Source organism: Triticum aestivum, chromosome 2D, assembly GCF_018294505.1.
Source record: "Triticum aestivum cultivar Chinese Spring chromosome 2D, IWGSC CS RefSeq v2.1, whole genome shotgun sequence".
NCBI lineage: Eukaryota > Viridiplantae > Streptophyta > Magnoliopsida > Poales > Poaceae > Triticum > Triticum aestivum.
The window spans coordinates 50,122,464-50,141,146 of NC_057799.1; the positions used below are offsets into that span (position 1 = coordinate 50,122,464).

General features: G+C 44.5%; 1 long non-coding RNA gene and 1 other non-coding gene across 5 annotated transcripts; one reads left to right on the top strand and one right to left on the bottom strand.

Moving 5' to 3' along the window:
• Nucleotides 1–408: 408 nt before the first annotated feature.
• On the bottom strand, nucleotides 409–4,855 carry LOC123051482 (uncharacterized). 4 transcript variants are annotated; one of them, XR_006424182.1, is made up of 9 exons: nucleotides 4,449–4,855; nucleotides 4,299–4,364; nucleotides 3,401–4,220; nucleotides 3,144–3,296; nucleotides 2,879–3,034; nucleotides 2,018–2,779; nucleotides 1,828–1,923; nucleotides 1,391–1,740; nucleotides 410–1,064 (listed from the first exon to the last, which is right to left on the bottom strand). It is a non-coding gene; the product is annotated as an uncharacterized lncRNA (long non-coding RNA). The 4 variants fall into 4 exon arrangements; XR_006424180.1 differs by having other exon boundaries at nucleotides 412–1,064; nucleotides 3,401–3,692; nucleotides 4,052–4,220; nucleotides 4,299–4,855; XR_006424181.1 differs by having other exon boundaries at nucleotides 409–1,064; nucleotides 1,413–1,740; nucleotides 4,299–4,855.
• A 13,479-nt stretch (nucleotides 4,856–18,334) lies between these two features.
• Nucleotides 18,335–18,407, top strand: TRNAE-CUC (transfer RNA glutamic acid (anticodon CUC)). The gene has a single exon. It is a non-coding gene; the product is annotated as a tRNA-Glu (tRNA).
• Nucleotides 18,408–18,683: the final 276 nt, after the last annotated feature.

Consider the following 18,683-nt stretch of genomic DNA (forward strand, 5'->3'; position numbering starts at 1 on the left):
GGAGGTGCGGCCGGGGTGGCCACGCTTAGGGACGGAGCTAGAAAAATGAGTCGTTTGGGGTCATTAATATGTTTGCACCTTTAGTACGATATGTGACGGTGTTATTAAGTGAGTACAATGACTATCCCTAGTGTATTTCTGCAGGTAGTCGGTGTGAACTGACACCAGTGTGCTTAAACATAAATCCAGCCCTGGCCACGCCTACGAGGCCACCGGACACCGGCCGCTACAAGTTAGTCTAAGGTTTTATAACTTTTTCAGTTTTTAGTAGAACGGACGAAATATCATCAAATTTATGTAAATTATTATATCTAAACTTAGTGAATTCCAGCTTGTTTGCATGAAATTTATCCATTTTGTTCAAATGCATTTTGAAATGTATGCAGGCATGGTTAGATGGCCAGCTCCCGTATCACTGTCCTCATGGTTGAAATTTAATACTCCCTCTGTTCCCAAATATAAGTCTTTTTAGAGATTTCAACAAGGGACTACATACGGAGCAAAATGAGTGAATCTACACTCTAAAATATGTCTATATACATCCGTATGTTGTAGTCCATTTGAAACCTTTAAAAAGACTTATATTTAGAAATGGAGGGAGTACACGGCTAAATCGCCGGTTACAACATGGGCTACAACCTCAAAGTAGTCTGAGAACCATTCAACATGATCACCATTGTCTAACCCTGCACCCAAAGCTGCCAGCACATTAGATGGCTGGTTACATCCCCTTGGAGCATGAATCACTCTAGCCTCAATCAATGAATAAAGTACGTAGCTTATAGTAGTGGGTACTTGATATCACATAAGAAAATACCCAGCGGCACTTGACCATACGCTTCAAAGCTCACAGCCTGCTTGAGTATCAGACAGTCCGTTCCAAAAATTGCTCGGCCCACACTCAAATAGTGAGCAACTTATCCTTCTCCGCAACCTCAGAATTTTTCTCATGACGTCATGCGCTGAATTACACTCTAATCCGGATTTCCTCCAGCAGCAAGGCATACCATTGCTCCTTCACTTCTTTGCAGTTTAGAAAGAGATGGGCCCCATCTTCGAACAATCTGCAACAGACAGCACATCAAACGATTTGCCAACATAATTTCAAATTAGAACATAGCGAATTATTCAAGCTACAAAGATTGTGCATATGATTCCCTAGCAAATTCGTTTACTACTCTATATTACAAAATGAAGAATTCCTAGGTGACAAATGGTTTAACAGAAAAAGATAAGCACTTGAACAACATGCACTCATTACGTAGTTGTCAGGCATCAATACACTATCAAACGGGTAGGACTGTGAATTACCCAACATACCGGGGAAGCTACAATTCAGGAACTAAACCGACCAGTCAGACATGAGCGGGGAGAAATCTAAACAACTTACTGGAGAAATCTAAACGACAAACCGGGGTCCCCTGAATCATTTATATGCAAATAACATATCACAATATAGTGACCGTCATGACCGTCGCCACCTGAGGCATCCCCTTCCTCCGCCGTGTGGGTTTTCGCCCGCGCGTCTCCCCTCACCTCCCCCTTCCCCTCCACAACCGCCACCTCGCCGCTGCATGACGGCCACGTGATCATCGTCAGCTTCATGGGCGGTAGCGGCAGTGACCTGCCTCCCATTCCAGAATCACGACGAATCCAAGGGAGTGTTTGTCTCTGTTGTCCACTCCTGCAGCTGTGTGTCGCGACCACCGTCATCGTCTCAGTCTCGGGCATCCCCTTCCTCTGCCATGTGGGTCCACAGTGTGGTCATCGTCGGCTTTGGAAAGCATCATAGAAGAATTAAATTCAGAGAAGGAGTTGAGTTCATACTGTTCTGGTAAGTTCACAGCCCATCTCCATAGTACTCAGATATAAAGGAATCATTTCAGTTGGAAGCAAAAACCCAATAACTTCAGAATCTTCAACCTGCATAAATAGAAAAGAAAGCAAAGTAAATATTCCTATGATCCGCCAGGATACCCTCTAAAAGAACATCATTTTCAGCTAGGTCGAAGAGTACCTTAGAGGCTCATATCAAACTTCTCCGCCACCTAAAGAGTTCTGTCGATCCCATGGTGACCATTAGGAAGAATCTTGACTCGAGTATTGAGAAAGTAACACTAACTACTAACCAAAAAAGGGTCTCATAATTTGCACTCATTTTAGTTTCCGTTGGCAATCTAAATTCTATGGGCTTGGTAAAATTGTTCCTTTTCTGTCCCTCGACGCCATAGCTATTGCACCTGCCCAGTTTGCAAGATGTTTCGGAGCATCACCTCTGTCTGTCCATGTAGTCCTTTTGTGACCATGGCGGCAGAAAATGCTGCAGAAATTGGTCCTCTTACTCAATCCTTCCTAAGGGGCTTTCTCCCTGCTGGTCATTGGCCAGTCAATCTCTTTCCTTGTAGCTGGTAGCCTGGCACTGATAGTTATGCTAACCTGCTTCCTGGTATATTACTGAAACATTGTCACCACTACCAGCATTTGCTGGATGCTCTTGAGTTTTGCGATCTACACATAGTATGTATTTTCAACAGCTTGACAACTACTCCATTTTCAGCAAGCCGGTCTTCCAAACCAAGCCCATCTCTCACCTCGGCAAAAGGTTTCATGTCCACCAAATTTGCCTTCAACAAATAAACCAGACAATCGTACGCATCAAAATTTATGTCCCCAAGCCGAACAAGCTCTATGCACATTCTGAAGTGCATGTAGGAGAACAGATTATATGCCAATGGTTCCTATGTTGTGAGCATCGCTTCACACGCATGAAGTCCAGCACCTGCCATTATTTATCACTGAAGTAAGTTCACTCTCTCACACAACCTGATATATTCTGCTGCATACAAATAAACAGCGAGCAAAGCGCACAAGATCATACCTCCAGGACATGACTTGTGTTTCTCAATCTCTTCAACTTTGGTATGCTCCACAGTCCACACTCATACAAGATCTAATTTTCATCAAACATAGCGCTTGTGTATGTTTTGATCGCATGCCATTCAGTGGCCAGGTTAGCTCTCATTAGCGGACTCCCCTATAACAATCAGATGCAAATCACATAGTAAAACTCAATAGTTCTACTAATAAAAATGAATGTGCTCACAGCAGCAACTATGTATTTCTTTCATAAAAAATCAACGTACATTTCTTGTCATCTCCTCGACATAGTTCTCCTCAGACTCACTGTCAAATTGCAGCCTCATGTACTTCTTAACCCCTGTGCTCTGATCTAAGCAATTTATTAGAGCAGGGTACTAACATCGGCAAGATCGTGTGTTCTACACACCTGCTTTACCCTGCATGTTGTCAACATGAGAAAAAAATGCTTCTTAGAACTCAACTCACACACATCCACGCACTGTCCAAAAACTGAAATATGTCGCAATGAAATAAAACTCACCACATATGGACACACTATTTCCTAATTACATTTTGTCCTCTCAACATTTGACCTGCATTTCCAATATCTGATCCCAAAACCTTTCTCCCAAATGATTAGATTGTAAAAACCACACGCCTCTCTCATAAAGAGTCAGAACTTGTCCCCAGCACTGGTACAATCACATTATGTATTGGATCGTTAGCGAATGCCCTTATCGCTTTCTCAAGAGATGTCGCCCGAGAAGGGCATGGTGCCGCCGATGCAATCCTTACTCTGCACCCATGTTTCCTATTGCTCAGCTGAAATCAACCTAAAAGATCATGTCCATTAAATTAAATCGACATACATGCATTTCTAAACTTTATATAATTCATCGGTGTCACATAGCTAAATTACAGTTATTCCACGGTAGAAATAGCTGCCACGACTAAATATCCATCAAAAAACTTCCCAAAAGCGAGACTGTCATTAGTAGTACAACTGTATTTCTATTAGTTACCTTGCATTGGATTCAATCAAAAAATTATTATCCTCAGAACAAGCTCAGCATACAGACGCAAATCTATCTGTAGACTGCTAGTACACTCAATACCGATATAACGTACTGAATCATTAAGGACCTATACCAAGCGAATTAAAATCGGTAAGTTTTACGGGTTATGTGCAAACCAATCCAACCCGGTTGCCTGGGGTTCATCTTCCCAGTCAATAGCTTGGAGACCTGGGGTGAGATCTCCCTTCCTTTGTACACCCTGGTTTCTTCCTCGCAGAACTGTGCATCTATGTTCACGGCTGCTTCCGGCGCTTGTTCCAGTTCTCCTATTACTGTCGTCCACCTCTTCAAGCCCAGAGAATAGAGCAGAGAAATAGTTAGTAGAAATCACACTAAGGATAATAGCAACAAAGATTAACTAACCTGCTGATACGCTCCATTACGGTGGAAATGTCCAGCAGCTCCTGAGTTCGGGACAAGAATATCTCTCTGCCACCATTGAACGGAAATAAGTTTTTCATGTCCCATGGACCAGATTAAAATTGTGAGGTAGCCGGAAGCAGTAAGGAGGACATGTAGCTCTGTGCATTGCCGGAGGGAGTAAGGGGTCGGGCAGTGGCGGACGGTGAAGACGTGGGATCTTGCGGGGACCGTGGAGGGGTGGATTGAACGGAGGTGGCTGCGGTCGGTGGAGGCGCGGGATCGAGTGGATCCGAGGTGCTTCCCTCGCCGCGAGCCCTCGCCTCACCGCCTCCGATGTCCGTGCCTTCGACGTGGACGACTGCGGTGATGGAGAGGATGACGAGACCGGCGGAGTTGAGTCCTGCGGGGCGAGATCGGTGTCCGGCGAGGCGTCGTGCAGAGGGGGCGCAGCCGGCCAGGACGAAGAGGCCGAGGAGGTGACGGGAGCGGGAGCAGAGGCGGCGGCGCGGATCTGGTTGGCTGCGAGAACTCCGGAAAATCGGGGGTACTCGTATAGTCTAAAAAACGAATCGGAAACGATTGAGATAAGAAAACCAGTACAGAAGGGATGGTGGGAGGTGGGACGAAAAAACCAAACAAAAATTAACTATGGAACGGAAACTATCAACTGAGATATTAGGAGTAGAGATGTGCTAACATGGGCTAGTATGGAACGGCGTGCATTCTTTCTTACCTTTGCAAAGTGTTTTGCTTTTTCTTGTATGCAAAGAATAGATCTGTCCAAAATGTTTTTGGGCTTAATATCATAAAATTAACGGCGATTTTACATTGTGTCATGCGACTTTCCAACTATTTAAGTATTTATTATTGATTGAACACATTTCTACGTGCATATGTATAACTCTTCTACATGGAAAAACTATTTGGGTGCATTTTAGTATGTATCGACTACTCTAGTTTGGCATTGATTTTTTTATGCTTTAGGTTACGCCCCACCTAAAAAAATCGCCCTCTGCCACTGTTTGTAGCAATGTGGAGTAATGATGTATAGGTTGGAAAAAACACTAGGAGTAAGTGAGGCGGTGCTTAAGCCCCCTAATTGCGGCCCAGACGGTTGTATAGTTTTTACTGTCAGGGTGTATTTATGGTTATTATATATGTATTATATTAATTCAGGACATATAAATAAGTTAACTACCAGCTACTACCATTGGAATAGGGTCTTTTTGACATATCAGTACAATATGACATGATTTCTCGCTTGGGTAGATAACTTCTTACTTGCCCCGCCTAGACTTCCGCTTATGCCTTAGACGATGCATTTGGCCTAGGCGGCCTAGGCATTTGGCTATTGCCTAGCGCCTAAGCGTGCCTAAGCGCCTTCTAGGCACTGCCCTTTTCAATAGATTTGGAGTAATGGTGCATAGTACATGCCCTGCTGGACAATCAAGAGCTTCAAGCTAATCATTTCCTAATGTCTCCTAAATCTAATTAACATTTTTGTGGTAGTGTGTGCATGTGGCCTAACGTGTGTTTTGTATTGCCTAAAAAGCTGACTTTAACAAAGTAAAATGAGGGAATTGTCTTGGGTACTATCCATCAGGACTAGCTCACTCAGAGATGAAGGCACACCGGATGGGTATTTTTCTTTCTCTGCTTATGACTATGTGATCACTATGAACCACAATTGATGGGAACAATATATATGCATGAACACTTGATGGGAGGTTGGAAAATAAATAAATACCATAACAACTCATTGACCGGGTGGACGGAGACCAGTAATTGGACTGTTGTACTTTTTATTTAACAGCTATAGATGTTTGCTTGAGTTTGTACCTTCACCTTTTCGACCAAATGAGCTTCTTGTACTTGGTTGGACACTAATATAAAGTTAAGGCGAGACCTGAGCACTTAGCCAATTGGAGTGAAGTCAGATAACATCTTCCTTGTCTCCAATCAATGCAACAAAAATCCCTCGCAAAGCGCCGACTTGCCCGGGAGCACAGTCGGTAAACCATGTGGGCACACAACCGCATCACCGCCAAGTCTCGTAGTAGTGCCTCTCTCTCCTCGCAGTAGCCTGTCTCCGGCTCAATAAAAGTTTGGCGATTTATGCTTTCCCATGCTAAGTCTTTATTAATTAGAGAGTTATATTGCGTCATCTAAAATATCAATGGGCATTCAAAATGAATCGTAATGTGGGATATTAGCATGGTATCTCCCTTTGAATGTTCCGGTTGACTGGCTTGGTGTTGGGAATCGTAGCATAATTTAAAATTTTCCTACGCTCACCAAGATGCATCTATGGAGTCTACTAGCAACGAGGGGAAAGGAGTGCATCTACATACCCTTGTAGATCGCGAGCGGAAGCGTTCCAATGAACATGGATGACGGAGTCGTACTCGCCGTGATCCAAATCACCGATGACCGAGTGCCGAACGGACGGCACCTCCGCGTTCAACACACGTACGGTGCAGCGACGTCTCCTCCTTCTTGATCCAGCAAGGGGGAAGGAGAGGCTGATGGAGATCCAGCAGCACGACGGCGTGGTGGTGGATGTAGCGGGTCTCGGCAGGGCTTCGCCGAGCTTCTGCGAGACGGAGAGGTGTAGCAGGGGAGGAGGGAGGCGCCCAAGGCTGTAGGTTGCTGCCCTCCCCCCCTTTATATAGGCCCCCTGGGGGCGCCGGCCCTAGAGATGGGATCTCATGGGGGGCGGCCAAAGGGGGGAAGGGGTGCCTTGCCCCCCAAGGCAAGGGGAAAGCCCCCCCCCACCCTAGGGTTCCCAACCCTAGGCGCATGGGGAAAGGCCCATGGGGGGCGCCCAGCCCACTAGGGGCTGGTTCCCTTCCACTTTCAGCCTATGGGGACCTCCGGGATAGGTGGCCCCACCCGGTGGACCCCCGGGACCCTTCCGGTGGTCCCGGTACAATACCGGTAATCCCCGAAACTTTCCCGGTGGCCGAAACTTGACTTCCTATATATAATTCTTCACCTCCGGACCATTCCGGAACCTCTCGTGACGTCCGGGATCTCATCCGGGACTCCGAACAACTTTCGGGTTTCCGCATACACATATCTGTACAACCCTAGCGTCACCGAACCTTAAGTGTGTAGACCCTACGGGTTCGGGAGACATGCAGACATGACCGAGACGCCTCTCCGGTCAATAACCAACAGCGGGATCTGGATACCATGTTGGCTCCCACATGTTCCACGATGATCTCATCGGATGAACCACGGTGTCGAGGATTCAATCAATCCCGTATGCAATTCCCTTTGTCAATCGGTATGTTACTTGCCCGAGATTCGATCGTCGGTATCCCAATACCTTGTTCAATCTCGTTACCGGCAAGTCTCTTTACTCGTACCGCAATGCATGATCCCGTGACTAACGCCTTAGTCACATAGAGCTCATTGTGATGATGCATTACCGAGTGGGCCCAGAGATACCTCTCCGTCACACGGAGTGACAAATCCCAGTCTCGATCCGTGCCAACCCAACAGACACTTTCGGAGATACCCGTAGTGCACCTTTATAGTCACCCAGTTACGTTGTGACGTTTGGCACACCCAAAGCACTCCTACGGTAACCGGGAGTTGCACGATCTCATGGTCTAAGGAAAAGATACTTGACATTGGAAAAGCTCTAGCAAACGAAACTACACGATCTTTTATGCTATGCTTAGGATTGGGTCATGTCCATCACATCATTCTCCTAATGATGTGATCCCATTATCAATGACATCCAATGTCCATAGTCAGGAAACCTTGACTATCTGTTGATCAACGAGCTAGTCAACTAGAGGCTTACTAGGGACACGTTGTGGTCTATGCATTCACACATGTATTACGATTTCCGGACAATACAATTATAACATGAACAATAGACAATTACCATGAACAAAGAAATATAATAATAACCATTTATTATTGCCTCTAGGGCATATTTCCAACAGTCTCCCACTTGCACTAGAGTCAATAATCTAGTTACATTGTGATGAATCGAACACCCATTGCGTCCTGGTGTTGATCATGTTTTGCCCTAGGGAGAGGTTTAGTCAACGGATCTGCTACATTCAGGTCCGTATGTACTTTACAAATATCTATGTCTCCATTTTGAACACTTTCACGAATGGAGTTGAAGCGACGCTTGATATGCCTGGTCTTCCTGTGAAACCTGGGCTCCTTCGCAAGGGCAATGGCTCCAGTGTTGTCACAGAAGAGAGTCATCGGGCCCGACGCATTGGGAATCACCCCTAGGTCGGTAATGAACTCCTTCATCCAGACTGCTTCCTGTGCTGCCTCCGAGGCTGCCATGTATTCCGCTTCACATGTAGATCCCGCCACGACGCTTTGCTTGCAACTGCACCAGCTTACTGCTCCTCCATTCAAAATATACACGTATCCGGTCTGTGACTTCGAGTCATCCAGATCTGTGTCGAAGCTAGCGTCGACGTAACCCTTTACGACGAGCTCTTCGTCACCTCCATAAACGAGAAACACATCCTTAGTCCTCTTCAGGTACTTCAGGATATTCTTGACCGCTGTCCAGTGTTCCGTGCCGGGATTACTTTGGTACCTTCCTACCAAACTTACGGCAAGGTTTACATCAGGTCTGGTACATAGCATGACATACATAATAGACCCTATGGCCGAGGCATAGGGGATGACACTCATCTTTTCTCTATCTTCTGCCGTGGTCGGGCATTGAGCCGTGCTCAATTGCACACCTTGCAATACAGGCAAGAACCCCTTCTTGGACTGATCCATATTGAACTTCTTCAATATCTTGTCAAGGTATGTACTCTGTGAAAGACTAATGAGGCGTCTTGATCTATCTCTATAGATCTTGATGCCTAATATATAAGCAGCTTCTCCAAGGTCCTTCATTGAAAAACACTTATTCAAATAGGCCTTTATACTTTCCAAGAATTCTATATCATTTCCCATCAATAATATGTCATCCACATATTATATGAGAAATGCTACAGAGCTCCCACTCACTTTGTTGTAAACACAGGCTTCTCCATAAGTCTGTGTAAACCCAAACGCTTTGATCATCTCATCAAAGCGAATGTTCCAACTCCGAGATGCTTGCACCAGCCCATAGATTGAGCGCTGGAGCTTGCATACTTTGTTAGCATTCTTCGGATCGACAAAACCTTCCGGCTGCATCATATACAACTCTTCCTTAAGGAAGCCATTAAGGAATGCCGTTTTGACGTCCATCTGCCATGTCTCATAATCATAGTATGCGGCAATTGCTAACATGATTCGGACGGACTTCAGCTTCGCTACGGGTGAGAAAGTCTCATCGTAGTCAACCCCTTGAACTTGTCGATAACCCTTAGCGACAAGTCGAGCTTTGTAGATGGTCACATTACCATCTGCGTCTGTCTTCTTCTTAAAGATCCATTTGTTTTCTATGGCTCGCCGCTCATCGGGCCAGTCAGTCAAAGTCCATACTTTGTTTTCATACATGGATTCTATCTCGGATTTCATGGCTTCTAGCCATTTGTCGGAATCCGGGCCCGCCATCGCTTTTTCATAGTTCGAAGGTTCACCGTTGTCTAACAACATGATTTCTAGGACAGGGTTGCCGTACCACTCTGGTGCGGAACGTGTCCTTGTGGACCTACGAAGTTCAGTAACTTGATCTGAAGCTTCATGATCATCATAATTAACTAGCTCCCCGGTCGGTGTAGGCACCACAGGAACATTTTCCCGCGCTGCGCTACTTTCCGGTTCGGAAGGGGTGACTATCACCTCATCAAGTTCCACTTTCCTCCCACTCAATTCTTTCGAGAGAAACTCCTTCTCCAGAAAGGACTCGTTCTTGGCAACGAAGATCTTGCCTTCGGATCTGAGGTAGAAGGTATACCCAATGGTTTCCTTAGGGTATCCTATGAAGACGCATTTTTCCGATTTGGGTTCGAGCTTTTCAGGTTGAAGTTTCTTGACATAAGCATCGCATCCCCAAACTTTTAGAAACGACAGCTTAGGTTTCTTCCCAAACCATAATTCATACGGTGTTGTCTCAACGGATTTCGACGGAGCCCTATTTAAAGTGAATGCGGCAGTCTCTAAAGCATAGCCCCAAAATGAGAGCGGTAAATCGGTAAGAGACATCATAGATCGCACCATATCCAATAGAGTGCGATTATGACGTTCGGACACACCATTTCTCTGAGGTGTTCCAGGCGGCGCGAGTTGTGAAACTATTCCACATTTCCTTAAGTGTGTACCAAATTCGTGACTTAAATATTCTCCACCACGATCTGATCGTAAGAATTTTATTTTTCTGTCACGTTGATTCTCAACTTCACTCTGAAATTCCTTGAACTTTTCAAAGGTTTCAGACTTGTGTTTCATTAGGTAGACATACCCATATCTACTTAAATCATCAGTGAGAGTGAGAACATAACGATATCCTCCGCGAGCCTCAACACTCATTGGACCACACACATCGGTATGTATGATTTCCAATAAGTTGGTTGCTCGCTCCATTGTTCCGGAGAACGGAGTCTTGGTCATCTTACCCATGAGGCATGGTTCGCACGTGTCAAATGATTCGTAATCAAGAGACTCCAAAAGTCCATCTGCATGGAGCTTCTTCATGCGCTTGACACCAATGTGACCAAGGCGGCAGTGCCACAAGTATGTGGGACTATCGTTATCAACTTTACATCTTTTGGTATTCACACTATGAACATGTGTAACATCACGTTCGAGATTCATCAAAAATAAACCATTGACCAGCGGGGCATGACCATAAAACATATATCTCTCAAATAAATAGAACAACCATTATTCTCGGATTTAAATGAGTAGCCATCTCGAATTAAACGAGATCCAGATACAATGTTCATGCTCAAAGCTGGCACTAAATAACAATTATTGAGGTTTAAAACTAATCCCGTAGGGAGATGCAGAGGTAGCGTGCCGACGGCGATCACATCGACCTTGGAACCATTCCCGACGCGCATCGTCACCTCGTCCTTCGCCAGTCTCCGTTTATTCCGTAGTTCCTGTTTTGAGTTACAAATATGAGCAACCGCACCGGTATCAAATACCCAGGAGCTACTACGAGTACTGGTAAGGTACACATCAATTACATGTATATCACATATACCTTTGGTGTTGCCGGCCTTCTTCTTGTCCACTAAGTATTTGGGGCAGTTCCGCTTCCAGTGACCACTTCCCTTGCAATAAAAGCACTCTGTCTCAGGCTTGGGTCCATTCTTTGACTTCTTCCCAGTAACTGGTTTACCGGATGCGGCAACTCCCTTGCCGTCCTTCTTGAAGTTCTTCTTACCCTTGCCCTTCTTGAACTTAGTGGTTTTATTCACCATCAACACTTGATGTTCTTTTCTGATTTCCACCTCCGCTAATTTCAGCATCGAATATACCTCAGGAATGGTCTTTTCCATCCCCTGCATATTGTAGTTCATCACAAAGCTCTTGAAGCTTGGTGGAAGCGACTGAAGGATTCTGTCAATGACCGCGTCATCCGGGAGATTAACTCCCAGCTGAGTCAAGCGGTTGTGCAACCCAGACATTCTGAGTATGTGCTCACTAACAGAACTATTCTCCTCCATTTTACAGCTGAAGAACTTGTCGGAGACATCATATCTCTCGACCCGGGCATGAGCTTGGAAAACCAATTTCAGCTCCTCGAACATCTCATATGCTCCATGTTTCTCAAAACGCTTTTGGAGACCCGGTTCTAAGCTGTAAAGCATGCCGCACTGAACGAGGGAGTAATCATCAGCACGTGATTGCCAAGCGTTCATAACGTCTTGGTTCTCAGGGATTGGTGCATCACCTAGCGGTGCTTCTAAGACATAATCTTTCTTGGCTACTATGAGGATGAGCCTCAGGTTCCGGACCCAGTCCGTATAGTTGCTGCCATCATCTTTCAGCTTGGTTTTCTCTAGGAACGCGTTGAAATTGAGGACAACGTTGGCCATATGATCTACAATATATAGTGTAAAGATTTTAGACTAAGTTCATGATAATTAAGTTCATCTAATCAAATTATTTAATGAACTCCCACTCAGATAGACATCCCTCTAGTCATCTAAGTGAAACATGATCCGAGTTTAACTAGGCCGTGTCCGATCATCACGTGAGACGGACTAGTCAAGATCGGTGAACATCTCCATGTTGATCGTATCTTCTATACGACTCATGCTCGACCTTTCAGTCCTCCGTGTTCCGAGGCCATGTCTGTACATGCTAGGCTCGTCAAGTCAACCTAAGTGTATTGCGTGTGTTCCGAGGCCATGTCTGTACATGCTAGGCTCGTCAACACCCGTTGTATTCGAACGTTAGAATCTATCACACCCAATCATCACGTGGTGCTTCGAGACAATGAACCTTCGCAACGGTGCACAGTTAGGGGGAACACTTTTCTTGAAATTATCATAAGGGATCATCTTACTTACTACCATCGTTCTAAGCAAATAAGATGCAAAAACATGATAAACATCACATGCAATCAAATAGTGACATGATATGGCCAATATCATTATGCTCCTTTGATCTCCATCTGCGGGGCACCATGATCATCTTCGTCACCGGCATGACACCATGATCTCCATCATCATGATCTCCATCATTGTGTCTTCATGAAGTCGTCACGCCAACGATTACTTCTACTTCTATGGCTAACGCGTTTAGCAACAAAGTAAAGTAATTTACATGGCGTTATTCAATGACACGCAGGTCATGCAAAATAATAAAGACAACTCCTATGGCTCCTGCCGGTTGTCATACTCATCGACATGCAAGTCGTGATTCCTATTACAAGAATATGATCAATCTCATACATCACATATATCATTCATCACATCTTCTGGCCATATCACATCACATAGCACTTGCTGCAAAAACAAGTTAGACGTCCTCTAATTGTTGTTGCATGTTTTTTACGTGGTTTGTAGGTTTCTAGCAAGAACGTTTTCTTACCTACGTATGACCACAACGTGATTTGCCAATTTCTATTTACCCTTCATAAGGACCCTTTTCATCGAATCCGTTCCGACTAAAGTAGGAGAGACAGACACCCGCTAGCCACCTTATGCAACTAGTGCATGTCAGTCGGTGGAACCTGTCTCACGTAAGCGTACGTGTAAGGTCGGTCCGGGCCGCTTCATCCTACAATGCCGCCGAAACAAGAAACGACTAGTAGCGGCAAGAAGAATTGGCAAACTCAACGCCCACAACTGCTTTGTGTTCTACTCGTGCATAGTAACTACGCATAGGCCTGGCTCATGATGCCACTGTTGGGAATCGTAGCATAATTTAAAATTTTCCTACGCTCACCAAGATGCATCTATGGAGTCTACTAGCAACGAGGGGAAAGGAGTGCATCTACATACCCTTGTAGATCGCGAGCGGAAGCGTTCCAATGAACGTGGATGACGGAGTCGTACTCGCCGTGATCCAAATCATCGATGACCGAGTGCCGAACGGACGGCACCTCCGCGTTCAACACACGTACGGTGCAGCGATGTCTCCTCCTTCTTGATCCAGCAAGGGGGAAGGAGAGGTTGATGGAGATCCAGCAGCACGACGGCGTGGTGGTGGATGTAGCGGGTCTCGGCAGGGCTTCGCCGAGCTTCTACGAGACGGAGAGGTGTAGCAGGGGAGGAGGGAGGCGCCCAAGGCTGTAGGTTGCTGCCCTCCCTCCCCCCCTTTATATAGGCCCCCTGGGGGGGCGCCGGCCCTAGAGATGGGATCTCATGGGGGGGGGGGGGGCGCCGGCCAAAGGGGGGAAGGGGTGCCTTGCCCCCCAAGGCAAGGGGAAAGCCCCCCCACCCTAGGGTTCCCAACCCTAGGCGCATGGGGAAAGGCCCATGGGGGGGCGCCCAGCCCACTAGGGGTTGGTTCCCTTCCACTTTCAGCCTATGGGGCCCTCCGGGATAGGTGGCCCCACCCTGTGGACCCCCGGGACCCTTCCGGTGGTCCCGGTACAATACCGGTAACCCCCGAAACTTGACTTCCTATATATAATTCTTCACCTCCGGACCATTCCGGAACCTCTCGTGACGTCCGGGATCTCATCCGGGACTCCGAACAACTTTCGGGTTTCCGCATACACATATCTGTACAACCCTAGCGTCACCGAACCTTAAGTGTGTAGACCCTACGGGTTCGGGAGACATGCAGACATGACCGAGACGCCTCTCCGGTCAATAACCAACAGCGGGATCTGGATACCCATGTTGGCTCCCACATGTTCCACGATGATCTCATCGGATGAACCACGGTGTCGAGGATTCGATCAATCCCGTATGCAATTCCCTTTGTCAATCGGTATGTTACTTGCCCAAGATTCGATCGTCGGTATCCCAATACCTTGTTCAATCTCGTTACCGGCAAGTCTCTTTACTCGTACCGCAATGCATGATCCCGTGACTAACGCCTTAGTCACATAGAGCTCATTGTGATGATGCATTACCGAGTGGGCCCAGAGATACCTCTCCGTCACACGGAGTGACAAATCCCAGTCTCGATCCGTGCCAACCCAACAGACACTTTCGGAGATACCCGTAGTGCACCTTTATAGTCACCCAGTTACGTTGTGACGTTTGGCACACCCAAAGCACTCCTACGGTATCCGGGAGTTGCACGATCTCATGGTCTAAGGAAAAGATACTTGACATTGGAAAAGCTCTAGCAAACGAAACTACACGATCTTTTATGCTATGCTTAGGATTGGGTCATGTCCATCACATAATTCTCCTAATGATGTGATCCCATTATCAATGACATCCAATGTCCATAGTCAGGAAACCTTGACTATCTGTTGATCAACGAGCTAGTCAACTAGAGGCTTACTAGGGACACGTTGTGGTCTATGCATTCACACATGTATTACGATTTCTGGACAATACAATTATAACATGAACAATAGACAATTACCATGAACAAATAAATATAATAATAACCATTTATTATTGCCTCTAGGGCATATTTCCAACACTTGGTACATGTTTACATTTGTTATCAAAAGTTTAAATCAGCCTCGATGGTATTATAACTTTTGTGTAGTATCATATTCATATTACCACGTAAGATTACATGTTCAAAATGCATGATTATGATGTTCGTGCTCTCTAGTTGGTCGCTTCCTAGTCTTTTGCTAGTCTTCATGTATACTAGCCATGAATTCTGCTTGTGCCAAATTCTTGTGCCAGGTTTTGCCATAAGAGTCGACCATACCTACTTATTTGTATCATTGGTAAATATATTAAAAGTAATTGCCGTTGGTGCATTAACAAAAAGAAAAAATATATAAATGTTTCACATTGCTTAGATGATCGTAAACATATTTTGTTTTCCACGATCTCATAATGATGGTTCTGAACAATAAAAAACGCAGGAAAAGACCTACTAAATAAAAGGTCTCCAATTCTTAAAGCGGAAGGAGGACAAATCTTTATGAAACTAAAGATATGTAAAATAGAGTGTGTGGTACCTCGCACAATTACAAGGGGCAATGGAAAATATATGTATTTCCTATGGTAAAATCTTGAGCGCTAACCCAAAACATTGGTAATAAGAGCTGGACCACCCTTTCAATACTACAAACTAGTGACTGGGGCCTGCCATTGCGGGCCTCTTGAGAGAAAGCTGTGTGCGTATTTCTTCCTCTTAAAAAAGGAAAAAAAATCTCTTCTGCATCTCAAAATTAAAAGAAATGTTCTCGCAACACGTGGCCAACACATCCATCTCAAAAAAATAATCTCACTTTCATCTTCAAAAAAAAAACTAAAATAAAACTTTTCTCACAATAAAAAAAAATCTCACTTTCATCTTCCAAAAATAACGTTCAAAAATAAATCAAAAAGTTTCTCGCCATGGCCAACCAGCATGCGCCACATGGCCATGCTGGTTGGCCGCCCTTCTCCCACACATTAATGTGTTTAATATGCACATGACAATTTATGCTTCCCTCTTTGAAGGGCCTATTTACTTTTTATGTTGAGTCATTCCATCCTTCTTTTAAAGCACCAACTATTAAGAGTGTGATTATCATTCTTAGTTTATATGTCTTTTGTGACATTAAGTAATATACGGTTGTGATGCTTTCAACTCCCGATTTGTATACTTAGTTATATCTTGGATTCATTGATGTCTCGTGGATAATAGGGGCATCGTTGACATTTATAAAAGACTTGTGAGATAGCATGTTACCATATTATATTATGTTCACTTTGAACATGTTGGTACGTTGAGCTTTCGTATTATGGCTTTCCAATTGATTCAGGTATTATCATAGGATGACCCTGCTCGTTAATTTTTTGTTATTCATTTGCTTACTTCACCGGCTTCAGAAGAACAACGCTGCCGCCAATCTGCTAATGCTCCGGCGGCCAGACCCAACTATGGCGCAGATGTACACTCCTCCTTGGCCGCCTCCGGCTGCTGAAATTATACAACTTCACGAATTTGTAGAGAGAATTCTCAGTTTCTAAGCTGGTTGTTACTCCGGTATGGAGTTTTCGTCCCAACTAAGTCCCTTTTTTCATGTCATCATGCTACAAAGCATCACGAGAGATCATTTTTTTTCTTTTGAAATGTGAATCATTATAGTCTCAGTGCTGCATAAGAATTTCATATGAGAATCGAGACATACAAGATTATAGTATTCAAATTGTATTGAGATACTTTATCATGTGAACACGGTGTTTTGGCTCCTAGGTGCATATGCACCTATTGTTTAAATACACATTTTCAAAAGTTGAAAAATTCGGAACAAAAATCCGGCGGGTATATCCGGACATTCTATGTGTGTGCATAAAGTTTTGGTGAAAAACGACGTTTTTTGTGGCTTGTGTAAAAAAGATAAAGAAATGCCTCGTGAATAGTTATAATGAAGCATCAGAAATTGTCTTTTTTACACAAGACACAAAAAACCTCGTTTTTCACCGAAAACTTTGTGCGCGCACATAGAATGTTCGGATATACACGCGGGATTTTTGTTCGGAATTTTTCAACTTTTCAAAATATGTATTTAGACAATGAGTGCATATGCACCTAGGAGCCATAGCCAATTTCCGTTAAATTTGTTCCTTTTCAATTTCTAATCTGAAATTTCAATGATTTTTCAGTTATAGTTGAGATGGAAGACAACTTATTTAGTATATAATTTACAATTTAAGGTTTTCAATCCCTACATCATTTAATCAACATTGTTGCGAAGAAAAGTAAGAAAAAATTCATCAAGTTTACATAACGTACACTTCAACATTCAAGTTGAGTTGTTTTGAGATAAATCAAAAGATGCTTGATTAATTTCTCCCGGGGTATATGCCTGGACTGACGACCTATATTAGTTTTCTGGTCATTTATTTGGATATATAAAAGTTGTCGCATAATTTGTGCGTTGTGTGAGAGTTTGTACTATAAAAGTTGTGTGGGTTATTTCAAATATCTTTCTATAGTTGGCAACAAAGCGCCTGTCACATAATTAGTTTTCTGGTCATTTGTTTGGATATCTTTCTGGAAGTCCACACAACAAATCACATACATTTCTTCAGTAGTTTTAAGGTCGCAGGATGTTGTGTTAGCAACAGACGGTTTGAGATATCTTTCTGGAGTGCTCAATGAAAGCAAAAGCCCTGCAAGCTAAATTTGACGAATGATGAGCTGATGACTAGTTTGTTGTGGTATTTGAATATTTGATCAGTTGCGTACCTGCATATGCGGTATGGTTGCTCAACTCAGGGAGGCAGGTAGATTGCTGGAATTTTGTCCAAGATCAACACATCATGTGTTGGCTTGGATTCCCAGGATCCGCTTTGTCTGAATTTGGTACAATCCATGTGTTCGCGTGCATGGCAGAATCCAAATATGGAATGGATCAAATGTAGTTTGTTCTCGGTTTGGTGATGTTTTGTAGGCATGTCTGTAAAAAGCAAAGCTGCGATTCAGCTCTATCGTTCGTGCTGTTTTGTGTGTGGCATACACGAACAGACCTGCCTCCCGAATATATATGTTTTAGTATCTAAAGCATCACTCATTCCGTCGTAGTCTAGGTGGTTAGGATACTCGACTCTCACCTGAGAGACCCGGGTTCAAGTCCCAGCGACGGAACCTTTTTGTTTTCTAAATTTTCCTTAAAGTTTTTCCTTTTTTTTTGCAAGCCGATGGCCAGTTTGTGTTGGTAGCCTTGAACCTGACGGTTTATGACTCCAAGATTTTGAACTGGGGGCCATGGGTCAGCTTGTGCTGCCTCGACTCCGACCGGCTCCGCCATCTTCTTGTCTGATTCGGCGACCTCGCTTCGTGCTTCGACGCCGCCGAGCAAGACGAACGTGCCGTGGAGTGCCCTATCTGCTTCCACCTACGTACGCTTTACCATTCCACTCA